At 47.4% G+C, this 19,848-nt stretch overlaps 1 long non-coding RNA gene across 2 annotated transcripts in view; it reads left to right on the forward strand.

The window, feature by feature from the left end:
- The window catches only part of LOC309565778, a 406,548-nt gene that overhangs the window by 43,716 nt on the left and 342,984 nt on the right, over nt 1–19,848 (forward strand). The window lies entirely within an intron of this gene.

A 19,848-nucleotide genomic window follows, 5' to 3' on the forward strand; every position in this document is an offset into this window, starting at 1 on the left:
GAGGATTGCAGGGTGCTTCAGTTTGCCTCCTGCCTGTTCCAAACTCCTCCTGCTCCTCATCCTGCCTTTAGGGTACAAAAAATAGTAATCAGGGCCTAGTCTGGGTCTGTACGTGTGAGATAGATACACCTTTTGATATCATATTTTCTATTCCGCTATTCAATCTACACCCTTGGGGTAAAAAGAATTAAATTGCGGCATAGTCTGTATCGGTACGTGTGAGATACACCTTTCCAATTTTTTGGGCGCATCTTACACCGCCGAGGATTGCAGGGTGTTTCAGTTTGCCTCCTGCCTGTTCCGAACTCCTCCTACTCCTCATCCTGCCTTTAGGGTACAAAAAAATAGTAATCAGGGCCTAGTCTGGGTCTGTACGTGTGAGATAGATACACCTTTTGATATCATATTTTCTATTCCGCTATTAAATCTACACCCTTGGGGTAAAAAGAATTAAATTGAGGCATAGTCTGTATCGGTACGTGTGAGATACACCTTTCCAATTTTTGGGGCGCATCTTCCACCGCCGAGGATTGCAGGGTGCTTCAGTTTGCCTCCTGTTCCGAATTCCTCCTACTCCTCATCCTGCCTTTAGGGTACAAAAAATAGTAAATCGGGGCCTAGTCTGGGTTTGTACGTGTGAGATACACCGTTTTATAAAATGTTTTCTATTCCGCTATTCAATATACACCCTTTTGGAGTGTAAAAAATTAAATTACGGCATAGTCTGTATCGGTACTTGTGAGATACACCTTTTTTAATTTGTTTGGCGCATCTCCTTCCACCGCTAAGGATTCCAGGGCGCTTCAGTTTGCCTCCTGTTCCGAACTCGTCCTACTCCTCTTCTTATTCCTCATCCTCCCTTTAGGGTACAAAAAATTGTAATCGGGGCCTAGTCTGTGTTTGTACGTGTGAGATAAACCGTTTTATATCCTTTTTTCTATTCCGCTATTCAATATACACCCTTTTGGGGTGAAAAAAATTAAATTTGTGGCATACTTTGCATATTTGACTGTGAGATACACCCGTTGTATTTGTATACTGTTTTTCTATTCCGCTATTTAATAAACACCCTTTTGGGGTAAAAAAATTAAATTGCGGCATAGTTTTCATATTTGACTGTCAGATACACTCGTGCGATACTGTTGTTGTTTTGTTCCGCTATTCAATAAACACCTTTCTAGGGCAAGATCATAAATTACAGAAATATGAGGAGACCATCAAATAGGGGCCGTGGCCTGGGTCGTGGTGCTGCTGGTAGAGCTCCTGTTGCAAGGAGAGGACGTGGTCGATCTGTGCCAGCTACACGCACAAGTGAAACACCTTCCTCAAGTGTAAGTAGGCGACAGAACCTGCAGCAGTATTTGGTAGGGCATCATGCGCCTCCAGAAGTGATGAGGCCAGAACAAGTAGAGGCGATAGTAGATTGGGTTGCTGCTGACAGTGCCTCCAGTTCCTTCACATTGTCTCCCACCCTTCTACTGCAGAAAGGTCAGAGTTGGCACCTGCAGCCGATGTCCAACCGTCTTTCACCTCACCCCCTTGCAAATCAGGCAAGCAGTCTGAGCCCCAAGTCATGCAGCAGTCTCTTCTTCTTTTTGATGACTCTGTCAGCAGGGTTTCCCAGGGCCATCCACCTAGCCCTGCCCCAGAAGTGGAAGAGATTGAGTGTAGCGATGCCCAACCACTTATTTCTCAAGATGAGTACATGGAAGGACCATCGCAGCACGTCTCCGATGATGACGAAACGCAGGTGCCAACTGCTGCGGCACTCAGAATTGTGGAGATCGACAAGGAGGGCAGGGGTGAAGACTGGGTGGAAGATGATGTGGAGGACGATGAGGTCCTTGACCCCACATGGAATGAAGGTCATGCAGGTGACCTGAGTAGTTTGGAGGAAGAGGCAGTGGTCGCACAGAGCCACCAGCACAGCAGAAGAGGGAGCAGGGTGCAGAAGCGGAAGCGGCCTTGCCCTAGACTCTACGCCTGCTACTGCTCAACGCAGCAAGGGACCGAGCGCACCAAAGCCAGCTCAAAGGAGTTCTCTAGCGTGGAAGTTCTTCAGAAAATGTGCTGATGACAGGACACGAGTGGTTTGCACACTGTGCAGTCAGAGCCTGAAGCGAGGCATAAACCTTCTCAACCTGAGCACAACCTGCATGATCAGGCATCTAAGTGCAAAGCACGAGCTGCAGTGGAGTAGACACCTTCAAAACCAAGAAAGGTCTCTGGCTCCTCCTGCTTCCTCTTCTGCTGCAGTCTCGGCCTCTTCATCCACCTCTGTAGTGATACCGGCACCTGCCACCCCGCAAACAGAGGATCTGTCAGCAATCCACCACCTGGGTCACCAACCATCTCCACAATGTCCCGTGGAAGCATTCAGCTTTCCATCTCCCAAACACTTCAGAGGAAGAGGAAGTACCCCCCTACCCACCCGCGATCCCTGGCCCTGAATGCCAGCATTTCAAAATTCTTGGCCTTGAAATGCTGTCATTCCGTCTGGTGGAGACGCACAATTTTAAAAGCCTTATGTCGGTTGCTGTCCCACAGTACGTCGTGCCCAGCCGCCACTACTTTTCCAGGCAAGCCATCCCTTCCCTGCACAACCAAGTGGGGGAAAAAATCAGGTGTGCACTGCGAAACGCCATCTGTGGCATGGTCCACCTAATTACCGATACGTGGACCAGTAAGCACGGTCAGGGGCGTTATATCTCCCTAACGGCACACTGGGTAAATGCAGTGGCGGCTGGGCCTGAGGCGGATAGCAATATGGCGCATGTCCTTCCACCACCGAGGATTGCAGGGCGCTTCAGTTTGCCTCCTGTTCCTAACTCCTCCTACTCCGCTTCCTCATCCTCTACCGCCTCCTCATCCGGTCAGCGTAACACCTTCACCACCAACTTCAGCACAGCCAGGGGGAAATGACAGCAGGCAGTTTTAAAACATGCCTGTTTGGGGGAAAAAACCACACACCATGCAGGAGTTTTGGAGGAGCATGGAACAGCAGACAAATGTGTGGTTGCTGCCAGCGAGCCTCAAGCCCGGCCTGATGGTGTGCGATAACGGGCGAAATCTCATAGCAGCTCGGGGCCTAGCCGGTTTGACGCACATCCCTTGCCTGGCGCATGTGCTGAATTTGGTGGTGCAGAGGTTCCTTAAAAATTACTCCGATATGTCAGAGCTGCTGCAGAAAGTGCGGGCCATCTGTGCGCACTTTTGGCGTTCTCACCCTGCTGCTGCTCGCCTGTCAGCGGTGGAACTCCACCTTGCACATGCTGGAAAGACTGTGCGAGCAGCAGCAGGCCATAGTGGAGTTGCCGCTCTGCGGAACAGCACCACTTCACCACCAATAACTGGGCCTCCATGCGAGACCTGTGTGCCTTGTTGCGCTGTTTTGAGTACTCCACCAACATAGCCAGTGCCGATGACGCTGTTGTCAGCTTAACTATCCCACTTCTATGCCTCCTTCAAAAAATGATTCGGGCGATGATGGAAGAGGATGTGGCACAGGAGGAGGAGGAGGAAGAGGGATAATTTCCAAGGCTTTCAGGGCAGTCATTCACAAGTGGCTCCGAGGGTGGGTTCCTGCACCCACAAACGCCAGGTACACAATTGTCCAGCAGGGGCACAGTTCTGGAGGATGAGGAGGAGGATATGGAGGAGGAGATGGAACCATGTTCACAGCAGGGTGGCACCCAGGCCAGCTCATGGCCATCACTGGTGCATGGCTGGGGGGATACAGAGGACACAGACGATACACCTCCCACAGAGGACAGCCTTTCGTTGCCTCTGGGCAGCCTGGCACACATTAACGATTACATGCTGCAGTGTCTCCACAACGACCGCCGAGTTGCCCACATTCTAACTTGTGCTGATTACTGGGTGGCCACGCTGCTGGATCCCCGTTACAAGGACAACGTACCGTCCTTAATTCACTCACTGGAGCGTGATCGCAAGATGCGCGAGTACAAGCGCACGCTGGTAGACGCGATGCTGCTGGCATTCCCACCTGACAGCGGGGCCACAGTGGAAGCACAAGGCCAAAGCAGAGGAGGAGGAAGAGGTCGCCAACGCAACCAGGGCACCGCATGGCCGAAATGTGGAAAAGCTTTGTCAGCACGCCACAACAAACAGCAGCACCAGCAGCTCATATGGAACATTTTAGCAGGAGGCAGCATTTCACCAACATGGTGGAGCAGTATGTGTGCACACGCCTACATGCAGTGACGGGTCTGCCCCCTTCAACTTCTGGGTCTCCAAATTGGGCACATGGCCTGAGCTTGCCCTTTATGCCTTGGGAGGTGCTGGCGTGCCCTGCAGCCATTGTATTATCTGAACGTCTATTTAGCACGGCTGGGGGCGTTATCACAGAAAAGCGCAGCTGCCTGTCCAGAGACCATGTGGACAAGCTCACATTCATTAAAATGAACCAGGCATGGATCCCACAGGACTTTTCCGTACCTTGTGCAGAATAGAGATGGATACCGACCTTACCCAGCCATTGTTATATTTTTGATCTTTCTCACTCTTTTGGGTGTACCCTAATTTAAAATGACAAAAAAAGCAGTGTTGGCTACCTCGTCCCCCTCCACCGCCGCTTCCACCTACACCGCCACATCCACCGCCACCACAACCTCCCTCCTATTCCATATGGGCCTCGTCCTTCACAGATGAAGAAAATTGTTTTATTTTTCTGTTTTTTTTTTGTTGTTTTAAGCTATTTCCCTATCCACATTAGTTTGCAGAGCATTTGCCATGCTCTTAACTACATTTTGCTGCCATTTGCAGCACTCTAGCCCTTTCCATTGGTTTTTTAGAGCCATTTTAGTGCCTGAAAGTTCGGGTCCCCATTGACTTCAATAGGGTTCGGTGTCCGGGTTAAGTTCGGAAAAAGTCCGGGTCACGGACCCGGACTTTTTTTTCAAGTTCAGCCGAACCCGCCGAACACGGACATCCATGTGTCCGCTCAACTCTAAACAACAACAGTATCCAACCTGTTAGGCGTGCGGTGTATAGCGGGCATTTCCTGCAACCTCAGTGCATATGTGTCTGCTTAATCTGCATTTAAAAAAAAAAAGTTTTTCCTTCATATTTTACTGTGACTTACAGCGTTTAGACAGACACTGCATTTCAAATCTGCTATTCAATAAGCACCAATTAAGGGGACAATTATTTTTTCAGTTTTTCATTCATACATTACAGTGCGATACACCCATTGCATACTGTTGTATTGCGCATTGCAATAAAAAAAAACTATTTAGGGGCAAAAAAAGTTGATTGCGGCCCTGTCTGCATATGTTACAGTGAGATACACCCATTGCATACTGTTGTATTGCACATTACAATAAAAAAAAATTTAGGGGCAAAAACAGTTGATTGTGGCCCTGTCTGCGTATGTTACAGTGAGATACACCCATTGCATACTGTTGTATTGCGCATTGCAATAAAAAAAAAACATTTAGGGGCAAAAAAGTTGATTGCGGCCCTGTCCGCGTATGTTACAGTGAGATACACCCATTGCATACTGTTGTATTGCGCCTTGCAATAAAAAAAATATTTAGGGCACAAAAAAAGTTGATTGCGGCCCTGTCTGCATATGTTACAGTGAGATACACCCATTGCATACTGTTGTATTGCGCCTTGCAATAAAAACCCATTTTGGGGAATATCCAAAAAATCGATAAATATGAGGAGAAGGTCAAATAAGGAACGTGGCCTGGGTCGTGGTGTTGCTGGTGGAGCTCCTGTTGCAAGGAGAAGACGTGGTCGATCTGTGCCAGCTACACGCACAGGTGAAACACCTTCCTCAGCTGCGAGTAGGCGACAGAACCTGCAGCAGTTTTTGGCAGGGCCTAATGTGCCTCTACAAATGTTGAGGCCAGAACAAGTACAGGCGATAGTAGATTGGGTTGCTGACGGTGCCTCCAGTTCCTTCCCATTGTCTCCCACCCAGGCTTCTGCTGAACGGTCAGAGTTGGCACCTGCAGCCGATGTCCATCAATCTGTCACCTCACCCCCTTGCAAATCAGCCAAACAATCTCTTCTTCTTTTTGATGACTCCGTTAGTATGGTTTCCCAGGGCCATCCACCTAGCCCTGCCCCAGAAGTGGAAGAGATTGAGTGCACCGATGCCCAACCACTTATGTTTCCAGATGAGTACATGGGAGGACCATCGCAGCACATCTCGGATGATGACGAAACACAGGTGCCAACTGCTGCAGAATTCTGAATTGTGGAGACCGACAAGGGTTGCAGGGGTGAAGACTGGGTGGAAGACGATGTAGAGGACGATGAGGTCACATGGAATGAACGTCATGCAGGTGACCTTAGTGGTTTGGAGGAAGAGATGGTGGTCGCACAGAGCCACCAGCACAGCAGAAGAGGGAGCAGGGTGCAAAAGCGGAGCGGTCGTGCCCTAGACACTACGCCTGCTACTGCCCAATGCAGCAAGGGACCAAGCACACCAAAGCCAGCTCACAGGAGTTCCCTAGCGTGGCAGTTCTTCAGACAATGTGATGATGACAGGACACGAGTGGTTTGCACGCTGTGCAATCAGAGCCTGAATCGAGGCATAAACCTTCTCAACCTGAGCACAACCTGCATGACCAGGCATCTAAGTGCAAAGCACGAGCTGCAGTGGAGTGCACACCTCAAAAACCATGAAAGGTCACTGGCTCCTCCTGCTTCCTCTTCTGCTGCTGCATTCTCAGCCTCTTCATCCACCTCTGTAGTGACAGTGGCACCTGCCACCCCGCAAACACCAGCAACACCACCACCTGGGTCACCAACAACCATCTCCACAATGTCCCGTGGAAGCGTTCAGCTTCCTATCTCCTAAACACTGGAGCGGAAGAGGAAGTACCCCCCTACCCACCCGCGATCCCTGGCCCTGAATGCCAGCATTTCACAATTCCTGGCCTTTGAAATGCTGTCATTCCGGCTGGTGGAGACGCAGAGTTTTAAGAGCCTAAGGCCCCTTTCACACTATCCGTCCATCGGACGGATTCCGTTTTTCTCAGCGGGGGATCGAGCCGCCAATCCCTCGCTTAGCAGGAGGATGACAGCTGTGTCTCTGCGCTGTGTGCAGAGACACAGCTGTCAGTTCCCCATGCATCTCTATGGGGGAAATCGGATGGGAATGGACCGCCGGTCCGTTTTCATCCGATCCCATCCGATCCCCTGGACGGATGGAAAATAGGGTTTCCATCCGTCCAGATTTTACGGATCGGATCGGATGTCAGCGGACATGTCTCCGCTGACATCTGATCCCCCATAGAGATGCATTGGGGGGACTGTTCAGATCCGCCAAAAAAATGGACAGGCGGATCTGAACGGTTCCGCCTGTGTGAAAGTGGCCTTATGGCGATGGCTGTCCCACAGTACGTCGTGCCCAGCCGCCACTACTTTTTCAGCCAAAACAATCCCTTCCCTGCACAACCAAGTGGGTGACAAAATCAGGTGTGTACTGCGCAACGCCATCTGTGGCAAGGTCCACCTAACTACGGATACGTGGACCAGTAAGCATGGTCAGGGACGTTATATCTCCCTAACAGCACACTGGGTAAATGCAGTGGTGGCTGGGCCAGAGGCGGATAGCAGTTTGGCGCATGTCCTTCCACCACCGAGGATTGCAGGGCGCTTCAGTTTGCCTCCTGTTCCTAACTCCTCTTACTCCGCTTCCTCATACTCTACCGCCTCCTCTTCCGGTCAGCGTAACACCTTCACCACCAACTTCAGCACAGCCAGGGGTAAACGACAGCAGGCAGTTTTAAAACTTGCCTGTTTGGGTGAAAAACCAAACACCGCGCAGGAGTCGTGGAGGGGCATTGAACTGCAGACCGATGAGTGGTTGCTGCCGGTGAGCCTCAAGCCCGGCCTGGTGGTGTGCGATAATGGGCAAAATCTCATAGCAGCTCTGGGCCTAGCCGGTTATACACACACATCCCTTGCTTGGCGCATGTGCTGAATTTGGTGGTGCAGAGGTTCCTTAGAAATTACCCCGATATGTCAGAGCTGCTGCACAAAGTGCGGCTGTCTGTGCGCACTTACGGCGTTCTCACCCTGCTGCTGCTCGCCTGTCAGCGCTGCAGCGTAACTTCGGCCTTCCCGCTCACCGCCTCATATGTGACATGCCCACAAGGTGGAACTCCACCTTGCACATGCTGGCAAAACTGTGCGAGCAGCAGCAGGCCATAGTGGAGTTTCAGCTGCAGCACGCATGCGTGAGTCGCCCTGCGGAACAGCACCACTTCACCACCAATAACTGGTCCACCATGCGAGACCTGTGTGCCTTGTTGCGCTGTTTCGAGTACTCCACCAACATGGCCAGTGCTGATGACGCAGTTCGGGCGATGATGGAAGAGGATGTGGCACAGGATGAGGAGGAGGAGGAGGATGAAGAGGTAACATTTCCAAGGCTTTCAGGGCAGTCATTCGCAAGTGGCTCCGAGGGTGGGTTCCTGCACACACAAACGCCAGTGACACAATTGTCCAGCAGGGGCACAGTTCTGGAGGATGACGAGGATGAGGATGAGGAGGAGGAGATGGAGAAGGATATGGAACCATGTTCACAGCAGGGTGGCACCCAGGCCAGCTCATGGACATCACTGGTGCATGGCTAGGGGGATACGGAGGACACAGAGGATACACCTCCCACAGAGGACAGCTTTTCGTTGCCTCTGGGCAGCCTGGCACCAGAGATGTATAGTAACTAAGTAGAACTACTTCACTACTGTACTTAAGTACCGAAAAAGCGGTATCTGTACTTTCCTAGAGTAGAATTTTTTTCTCCTACTTCCACTTTTACTTCACTACATTTTTTCGATGATTTCAATACTTCTACTCCGATATTTTTTTTCTGTGCTGCATAGTTACTAGTTACTATTATAAAAATTACCACTGCCAGAACAGTAGATGACAGGTTTCATGAAGCTCAAAACGTGTATTATCAGCGCATACGAAAATAAATGCTACTGTATGCATAAATAAAAGCTGCATTTGAAATAATAAAAAATTATATGATGTTCAAACTTTTGACTTCTTTCTTTAATAACTAGATAACACAGTAATTGTACTTTTACTTTCAGTACTTGAGTAGCATTTTCTTTTTCAAAACTACTGGTACTTTTACTTTCAGTACTTGAGTAGCAAAATTTTTTAAAAAACTTCTTGCAATACTTAAGTACAAAAAATGTTGAATACTTTAGTACTTCTACTCAAGTCACTTTTTGATCGAGCACTTCCACTTCTACTCAAGTCACTTTTTGATCGAGCACTTGTACTTTTACTCAAGTATGGGTTTCGAGTACTTTATACAACTCTGCCTGGCACACATGAGCGATTAAATGCTGCAGTCATACTGTGAGTCGCTACACTTTATTCTTTATTGTAATACTGTACTACGCCATGGAAGCCTTTCTTGGTTTTGTACACTGACTCCCTAGATGCGAGCACTACTACTCCGGTGAAACATCCAAACACTGCAGGCATCACAGTAAGGGGAGAAGTAACCAACCCGGAGTGTGAAACAAGGGAGAGGACTTGGTAAGTGCTTGACCTCCGGTACAAAGCACTTTTTACTCCCAGCACGCGCCCTAATAGCGCAACTCACTCATCACTCCATTGTACCACCACTGGTTTACCAATCACGGATGCCAGTCTCCCCCCGCAAGGGGATATCACAATAAAAGGTTTTTTTCAACTATCATTTAAGTTTATTCACTTAATTATCTTGCACTTGGCACTTTCTCACTGACCACAGGTTGATGGTCGCATTTTTAGTATATACTAGATAAACGGTACAATTCACCTAACAACATATAGCGTGGATAGCACTACCGTATGCACTGTTTGCACACCATATTGTCTCATTTAAAGCACGCAGCACCTTATATATTGTATAAAAAAGCTTTTCTTGCACATAATTTGCTTTTATATGATCACAGTGCACTTTCATATTGGGACCACATACACCATTGATTTTGTTGTACAAGGTGGTAGCGCCCCATACCAACACCCCCTGACCCATATAACATGCTGCAGTGTCTCGGCAATGACCACCGAGTTTCCCACATAGTAACTTGTGCTGATTACTGGATGGCCACCCTGCTGGATCCCCGTTACAAGGACAATGTACCGTCCTTAATTCCCTCACTGGAGCGTGATCGGAAGATGCGCGAGTACAAGCGCACGCTGGTAGACACCATGCTGCTGGCATTCCCTCCTGACAGCGGGGCCACAGTGGAAGCACAAGGCAGAGGAGGAGGAGGAGGAGGAAGAGGTCGCCAACACAACCAGGGCACCGCCAGCACCTCAGAAGGCAGGGTTAGCATGGCCGAAATGTGGAAAAGCTTTGTCAGCATGCCACAACAAGTAGCTGTACCAACAGCTGATATGGAACCTCTTAGCAGGAGGAAGCATTTCACTAACATGGTGGAGCAGTATGCGTGCACACGCCTAGAAGTACTGAATGACGGGTCTGCCCCCTTCAACTTCTGGGTCTCCAAGTTGAGCACATGGCCTGAGCTTGCCCTTTACGCCTTGGAGGTGCTGGCCTGCCCTGCAGCCAGTGTATTATCTGAACATGTATTTAGCATGGCTGGGGGCGTTATCACAGACAAGCGCAGCCGCCTGTCCAGAGCCAACGTGGACAAGCTCACGTTCATTAAAATTAACCAGGCATGGATCCCACAGGACTTGTCTGTACCTTGTGCAGAATAGACATGTATACCGGCCTTACCCAGCTATTGCTGGATTTGATCTTTCTTACTCCGCCACCTCAACCTCCTACTCTATATGGGCCTCGTCCTCCTCCTACATCATTTAAGATGATTATTTTTAATTTTTTTTTTAAAAGTTTTTTATATTATTTTAAGTTATCTCCCTATCCACATTTGTTTGCATAACACTTGCCATGCTCTTAAGATGATTTTGCTGCCATTTGCAGCCCTCTAGCCCTTTCCATGTTTGTTAAAGAGGCATTTTAGTGCTCATAAGTTCGGGTCTCCATTGACTTCAATGGGGTTCGGGATCGGGACAAAGTCACAAACCCAGACTTTTTTTTCAAGTTCGGTCGAACCCGCCGAACCCGAATGTCCAGGTGTACGCTCAACTCTACTGGCAACAAATTCAAGGAAAGCATTAGGAAACCCGGATAATGCCCTGCAGGGAGGGGCCTGGATCATTTAAAAAAAGGAGGTGGTCATCCGCATATAGGGTGACCCTCTCCAGCCAGCCTATTCTGAGACCTGCAATCACAGAAGAGAAATTAAGTGCTGCCATTGGTTCCATAGCAATAGCAAATAGGGCTGGAGAGAGGGAGCAGCTCTGTCGGGTACCCCTGTGTATATAAAATGGCTGAGACAACCTCCTAATTTATTAGAAGCTGTGGGTTGTTTTTACAGAGTACATAGCCAATGTATAAAAAGAGACATTCCCATTCTCCTGAGGACCTCCCAGAGATTGGCCCACGGTGTCGAAAGCCTTCTCAGTATCTAGACAGCCTATGTATATTAACCACTTTAATTCCTGGCACTTTTACCCCCTTCCTGTCTAGGCCAATTTTCAGCTTTCAGCGCTGTCACACTTTGAATGACGATTGCGCGGTCATGCAACACTGTACTCATAAGAAATGTTTTATCTTTTTTTTTTTTCACATGAATGGGGCTTTCTTTTGGTGGTATTTATTCACCACTGGGTTTTTTTTTTTTTTGCTAAATAAATCCGAAAATTTTGAAAAAGTGTTTTTCTTTGTTTCTTTTATAAAAGTTTGCAAATATATAATCTTTCTTTATACATTTAGGTCAACATGTATTCTGCTACATTCCCTGAATTAAAATAACCTAAATCCGTGTATATTATTTATTTTTTATGATTTTTTTAATCTACTGTGACCAGAGCAATACAGTGTAAGTGCCGGTTCACACTACCGCGGCACTTCGGGGGCGACCTGTGAAGTCGCGTGCACCGTGACTTTGGCACGACTTGCATGGACTTCATATAATGAATGTCAATGCAAGTCGCTCCGATGTTGCCCCAAAGTAGTACAGGAACTATTTTCTAAGTCGGAGCGACTTGAGTCGCTCCTATTAGAACGGTTCCCGTAGCACTGCATGGACCGCGACTTGTCAGGCTGACCAGTCGCCTGACAAGTCACGGTAGTGTGAATGGGCACTAACACTGTACTATGTACATAGTAACATAGTACCATAGTAACACTGTACTACTCTGGGGAAGTAATCAGGACTTTTTTTTTTTTCCCATGTTGATTGCTACTACTGAATTTCATTGGTATAAGCAACCATTTTTACTGAATGAAACTGATTTATTCAGTGTCTTTTGTTGTGATTAGCTGTGATTGGACAAAGCTAATCACATGGTACAGATGGGCTGTGATTGGCCCTGTCTATACCATGTAATCACTGTGACCAATCACAGCTACTAGCACAATTGTATACAAAAGGATTTCATGAAAGGAAGCCATCCATTGATGACAATTGTCATTTGATCTGCTGTGATTAGTTACAGCGGTCACAGCAATCACATGGTACTGGCAGCGTACCAGTATAGTGATAAGTCATCGACTTGTCTGATTGACACAACTGGTGACAGATCATGGTGCTGCGTGGCCCCACAATAGGTGAGTTCTGGGAGGATGTCAAATTATATCCATTCAGAATGAGGAAGGTTCTACCCAGCCATCATTTTGCTATAGGCCAGGCTGGAACTGGTTAATATTGGTTGACTTATGAGACATAAAGCTCATCTGATCTGGGTCTATAACTGACTGCAGGATGCTCTTACGTTTACCAGTTAAGAGCTTAGTAAGGATTTTGAAGTCTAAGCTTACTAGAGCAAAAGGCCTATAGGATGCATACAGGCTTGGATCCTTATAACTTTTGTAAATCAAAGTAATATGCACCTCACTCATAGAGCGTGGGAGAAAATCCACGGCTTGGCATTTCATAACCAGAGAGGCTAATCTGGGAGCCAAAACATCCACATAAAGTTTATAAAATTCAATAGGGATGCCATTTGGTCCAGGAGCCTTACCTGGAAAGGAATTTATGACCACAAGGACTTTCTCAGAGGTGATGGGGTACACCAACAGGTCTCTGTAATGATCAGAAAGCCATCCCGGGGCCACAGAATCTAAAAGAGGGTGAATTGTGACAGCCCCATAAACAGGGGGTGGGGAAAGAGGCATTAAGGCATTAAGTACAATAGTAGGCCCTAAACTCATGTGGGATTGCGTCCAGGGATATAAAAAATGACCCATTAGCAGTTTTTATGTCAGGAATAAGGGTTAGAGGTATATCATGCTGGGATAACAGGGCTAAAAATCTCCCATTCTTGTCACCCTGTTCGAAAAAGACCTGTTTGCTTTTATTTAGATCCAATCATGTGATCTCTGTCATATGTAAGTGGAGCTCTCTCCTGATAGACATAAGAGCATAAAAGTTAGCAGAAGTAGGATCTGCAGCATGAGTCTGGGTATTCACCCTGTCATGAAATTCTCGTAGACAGTACTCTTGCTCCTTTCATACAGCAGATGTAGCAGACATGTAGTGACCCTTCATGCATGCTTTAAATGTGTCCCATACTATTTCCACTGTTGAGGACCCCTCATTGCATTCCCACTACTCTGCAAAAAAAAAAAAGTGTTTGGGTAGAAACATCCGGGTGAGATATCCATTAGGGGCCAAGGCACCACATGGAGCTGTTGCGCACCTGGCACACCTGTAGAAACAGGAATAAGGGAGAGTGATCAGAAAGACCACTTGGAAGGTAGCTGACATGCTGGACATCTGCCAGCAGGGAGGAGTAGGCAAAAGGTTTCAGAGAAAGGAGGGATGATTTAAAGGGTTGTTGTCAGAGGGATAACACCATCACAAACTTACCCTGGGGATCTGTGCGAACTGCCTGTACTATACAGGAAAGAGCCTTGGAAATAAGTATTGAGACCCCTTAAGAGAAAGTAGAGTATGTTACATAGTTAGTGAGGTTGAAAAAAGACATCAGTCCGTCCAGTTCAACCTATGATGTGTGTGTGTGTTTGATGTTAACCGTACATTGTATACCCCTGTATGTTGTGGTCTTTAAGGTGCCCATCTAATAGTTTTTTGAAACTATCAATGCTCCCTGCTGATACCACTGTTTGCGGAAGAGAATTCCACATCCTTACTGCTCTCACAGTGAAGAACCCCCTGTGTATTTTAAGGTTAAACTGCCTTTCCTCAAGTTTTAGTGAGTGGCCACGTGTCTTATTGTATTTCCTTTCTCTGAATAGGTTTTTCCATATGCTAGGGTTGCCAGTACAATATTTGTACATTGACTTTATATCCCCCCTCAATCATCTCTTCTGCAGAGAGAATAAGTTCAGTGCTTGTAGTCTTTCCTCATAGCTGATGTCCTCCATTCCCCTAATTATTTTTGTTGCCCTTCTCTGGACTTTCTCCAGTTCCAGCACATCCTTCCTGAGGACCGGTGCCCAGAACTGGACAGCATGAAAACAAAAGAAAAAGCCGTGACCATGGTACTTTTTGAGCCAAATAAAACTGATACCACTTTATTTAAAATATACAAAATGTATTCCATATTAGAATTAAACATTAGACATAGTAAATAATACATATGTCAAAATAAAAATGGAAAAAGTACAAATATACGTTGATATACATTGGATACAATATAAGACCAATAAATCTGTGCAGAGACCATGTAAAAAGAAAAATTAAAATAAATCTAAACCTGCTAGGGGTGGAGATCATAAAATCTACTCCCCCAGTGCATATACTTACATAACAACCAAGGAGGTTGAAAAGGAAAATCCAAACAGTGTATATGAAAAAGAGGGCAAGAACATGGGAGTACATCCAAGGATATGCTGTGTCCGGGAGTTGAAGGTGGAGCAGGCCATATGGCCAAGGTATACAGGAGGACCCAAGAGAAAGGACCCTAAACTGCGTAGGAACCAAAAAAGAAAAATAAAAAAAAACACTAGTAAGCATTGAAAATGTGAACATACTGTGGCCTACTTATAACTCAGACCAAAAGTATATTGATAAATATTTACGTGCATAAGCAATACAAAGGGTCCATACTATATTGTGAGCAAATATCTGAATAGAAATTATTTTTATTTATGGACAATTTAAACATTTAAAACTGTGAAAGAAAATAGAATTTATAAATAAAATCCCCAAACAAGGGAATGCAAGGCATAGAGTTCCGTGGAGGTCCTCAGCTTGGGACAAGCGATCCTTCACCTCAGTAAGGCGACAGCGAAATTTCTCCATGACTTGGCAGATCAGAATGGAGAGATAATCAATCTTCGCCATGAGCCATTCTTTACAGGATTGTGATGGCAGCCAGGATGTATGTGCTAGTGGAGCTGTCTGGTCCAAGGTCCTCCGAAGCAGTTTGCATGCCTACCGACATGACAGCCGATGCAGCCCTTGTGGTCAAGATGGTCATCAAAGAGGACATCAGGAGGAGCCCTGCATTGTGCTCCCAGAGCACGCCTTGCAGTGAGACATCTGAGGCACTGGAGGTAACAGAAGGGTCTGTGGAGTATGCAGGTGCTGAGCAGGGTAACTGGTAAGCAAGGAAAGTAATCCGAGGATGGTAGACAGGATAACGGAGACAAAGCTCCGGTAATGTGTGGCTGGTCTTGTTCACATCCCAGCCTCGTCCTACATTCCAAAAGTATTTACAACTATCATTTGTACCCAATCTATCAAAATGACTGTGTACTAAATCATCTCGAATAGTTCTGTTTCTTCGATTTACAATTTTTTCATGTTCTTTTATACAGCTAGCCACTTGAGTATCCACTTTTTAGAGATACCAATATTTGTTAATAATGAGTCAAATTTGATTTTGTTTTCTAATATATTGAAGAATCAGTTTGGTATTCATTGCTTTATGTTCATCATCCTGATTCTCTTGTTGAAAAATGATGTCCTCTCTCTTATGGGAATTGGCACGCTGATAAATACCTCCCTTTGATGGCTGTATCATTGTATCATGTAACATTTGCATGATGTATAGTTGTACTTCTAATTTCCCAATATGCAGGGCATTTTAATGTTCGTATGATGATTTTTTAGACATGTACAAATAAAAGTTTAAAACTTTTTAAGACAATTAAGGTGTGGTACCGTTAAAATCCCATTTAGTTTTTTTTTTTTTTTTTTTTATGTGGTAGGGTCCTACGGTTTTTCTGTAGCCATTTATCATAATTGTTGATGGAAGTCATAAATCTTAGGCTTGAAAAGGGATATGGCAGAACAAGCTTTAGTAATATGTGAAAGACAGGATTGATCAGGTAAGCACAGTTTATATCCCACTGAGTTATATATATATATATATATATATATATATATATATATAGAGAATTTTTCTCTTGACTGTAAACGGGCTGATATACTTTCCCAATTTCTTTGATGGACACAGCAACTTCAAATTTATAGTGTACAACCATACCATGTCTCCTGGGTTAAAAAAAAAAAAAAAAAAAACATCTCCCCTTGTCTTCTTGTCAAAAATGCTCTTACTGTCCACTTTGGCCCTTGCAGTTTCATGTTATCACCCAGAAAAAAGATTCACCCTGTCTTGTACTGCAGAGACCAGGGAATCTGGAAGCGTGATGGGCATAAATAATCAGTAGAAACCATAATTGGCAAATAATGGAGCCTGATCGGTGACACTGTGCATATGACTGTTCTAGGCAAACTCTGCCAATGGCAAGAGAAATGCCCATTCATTCTTGTGAAAATGAAAACCAGCACCACAGGTAGTGTTTCAGCATTAGGTTTGTGCGTTCAGTTTGTCTGTTTGTAGATGGTTGTAACGCTGAGCGCTCCGGTCCCTGCTTCTGGACCGGAGCGCTCACGGCGTTCGTTCCAGATCCACTCACCTGTGCCCGCACCGGCTCCCTCCTCCGCTCCCCGCTCACATGGTTCCCGGCGCGCGCGCCCCTGCACCATAGGGCGCGCGCGCGCCGGTTGTTTGAAATTTAAGGGGCCTGTGCACCAGTAATTGGTGCCTGGTCCAAACCTCCCTTCCTGTTTCATGTTTCCTGTGACCTGTTTCCTGTGACCTGTTTCCTGTTTCCTGTGACCTGTTTCCTGTTTCTTATATAAGTGACCTGCCCCTTCCAGCCCTTGCCGGATCTTTGTTGCCTTGTTGCCTTAGTGAAAGCGTTATTTGTGTAATCCTTTGCCTGTTGCCGAACCATTTGCTAACGACTATCGCCTCTGAACCTGTGCTGCCTGCCCTGACCTTTGCTACGTCTGACTATGCCTCTGCCTGTCCCTTTTGTACTACGCCTATATCAGCAGTCGGTGAGGTTGAGCCGCTACCAGAGGACACGACCTGGTAGTTACCGCCGCAGCAAGCCCATCCCGCCTTGCGGCGGGCTCTGGTGAAAACCAGTAACTACTTAGAACCGATCCTCCGGTACGGTCCACGCCAATCCCTCACTGACACAGCGGATCCACTCCCTGCACCGCTCCTGCTACCAGTCCGGACCCTGACAGTAAGATCCGGCCATGGATCCCGCTGATGTGCCTTTGCCTAGTATCGCGGACCTTACTACAGTTGTAGCCCAGCAGTCGCAGCAGATCGCTCAGCAAGGTCAACAGCTGGCACAGTTGACCACCATGCTGCAGCAGCTTCTTCCAGCACAGCAGCAGCCGCCTCCACCGCCTGCATCTGCTTCACCACCGCAGCCTGTGGCCACCGCCACTTCTAGAGTCCGTCTGTCCATGCTGGCCAAGTACGACGGTGATCCCAAGTTGTGCCGCGGATTCTTATCCCAATGCTCCCTTCACCTGGAGATGTCGGCTGACCAGTTCCCCTCGGAGCGAGCCAAGGTGGCATTTGTCGTTAGCCTGCTTTCGGGGAAGGCCCTGGCCTGGGCTACACCGCTTTGGGACCGCAACGATCCTGCCACTGCCAGTGTCCAGAGTTTCTTTCAGGAATTCCGGAGTGTTTTTGAGGAGCCAGCCCGGGCTGCCTCAGCAGAGACTGCGTTATTGAACTTGTCCCAGGGGAGTTCCTCTGTCGGAGACTATGCTATCCGTTTCCGCACCCTGGCTTCGGAACTCTCCTGGAATAACGAGGCGCTCTGTGCTACCTTTAAGAAAGGCTTATCCAGCGCCATAAAGGACGTCCTGGCCGAACGAGAAGTCCCTACCAACCTGAGTGACCTCATCCATTTGGCCACCAGGATTGACCTGCGATTTGCTGAGCGACGAGAGGAACTGCTACAGGAAAAGGGAAGTGCTCGTCCCAGATGCTTTCCTCGTCTGGCGCCTATCTTCCAGCATCCACCGCAACCCTCTTCTGGGCCTCCCGCCGAGGAAGCCATGCAGGTGGATCGGTCTCGCCTGACCACGCAAGAAAGGAACCGCCGTAGAGACGAGCACCTCTGTTTGTACTGTGCCAGTACTGAGCACTTTCTAAAGGACTGTCCTCTCCGTCCACCGCGTCAGGGAAACGCTCGCACCTAGTCAACGTGGGAGAGGCGTTGCTAGGTGTGAATACCTCCTCTCCACGCATTACGGTACCCATGCGGATTTCCGTGTCCGCCAAGATCTCCTTTACTGCCTCTGCCTTTCTGGATTCCGGTTCAGCCGGTAACTTCATTGATGCCGCTGGTGAACAAGTTCCACATCCCTGTGGTTAGTTTACTGAAGCCCATCTTCATCTCCACAGTTAATGGAGAGAGACTGGATGGTATGGTGCAGTTCCGTACAGAACCCCTCCAGATGGACATCGGAGTCCTGCATTCTGAGCGATTGGAGTTTTTTGTGTTACCTCATTGCACCTCAGAACTCCTCTTGGGTCTGCCCTGGCTCCAGCGCCATTGTCCCGTTCTGGATTGGACCTCCGGAGAGGTTCGAAGCTGGGGTTCGGCTTGTTTCGGAAGATGTCTCAAGTCGGTACGAGTCAAGTCTGCACCTGTTATTTCTCCTCCTCCCGGTCTGCCTGAACCATATGCGGATTTTCCAGATGTTTTTTGCAAGAAACAAGCCTCCACATAGGCCATATGACTGCCCCATTGACTTGCAACCTGGCACTACGCCGCCTAGGGGAAGAATCTATCCTCTCTCCCCTCCAGAGACTCTAGCCATGTCAGAGTATATCCCAGAGAACCTACAGAGAGGGTTTATCAGGAAATCCTCTTCTCCTGCCGGAGCAGGATTCTTCTTTGTTGCGAAGGACGGTACCCTTAGGCCTTGCATAGACTTTCGGGGTCTCAACCGCATTACTGTAAAGAACCGTTACCCTCTTCCCCTGATTACGGAACTCTTTGACCGGTTAAAAGGCGCCAAGTACTTCACCAAGTTGGATCTCAGAGGATCCTATAACCTTATTCGCATCTGAGAGGGTGACGAGTGGAAGACGGCTTTTAACACCCAAGACGGGCATTTTGAGTACTTAGTCATGCCTTTCGGGCTCTGTAACGCTCCAGCGGTCTTCCAGGAGTTCGTTAATGACATTTTCCGAGACCTGCTCTATACCTGTATCGTGGTCTATTTGGATGACATCCTCATCTTCTCTACTAACTTGGATCAACACCGTGCTCATGTCCACTTAGTACTCTCCCGTCTCAGAAAGAACCGTCTCTATGCTAAATTTGAAAAGTGCTTGTTCGACCGTACCAGCCTTCCCTTCCTGGGCTTCATCATTTCTGCCAAGGGACTACAAATGGATCCTGCCAAACTGTCTGCCATCCTGGACTGGCCTCGTCCCTCTGGCCTTAAGGCCATCCAGCGATTCCTCGGATTCACAAACTATTATAGACAGTTCATCCCGCATTACTCCACCCTTGTGGCACCAATT

The sequence above is a fragment of the Pelophylax lessonae genome, assembly GCF_965119305.1.
Source record: "Pelophylax lessonae genome assembly, chromosome: 10".
NCBI classification, from domain to species: Eukaryota; Metazoa; Chordata; class Amphibia; order Anura; family Ranidae; genus Pelophylax; species Pelophylax lessonae.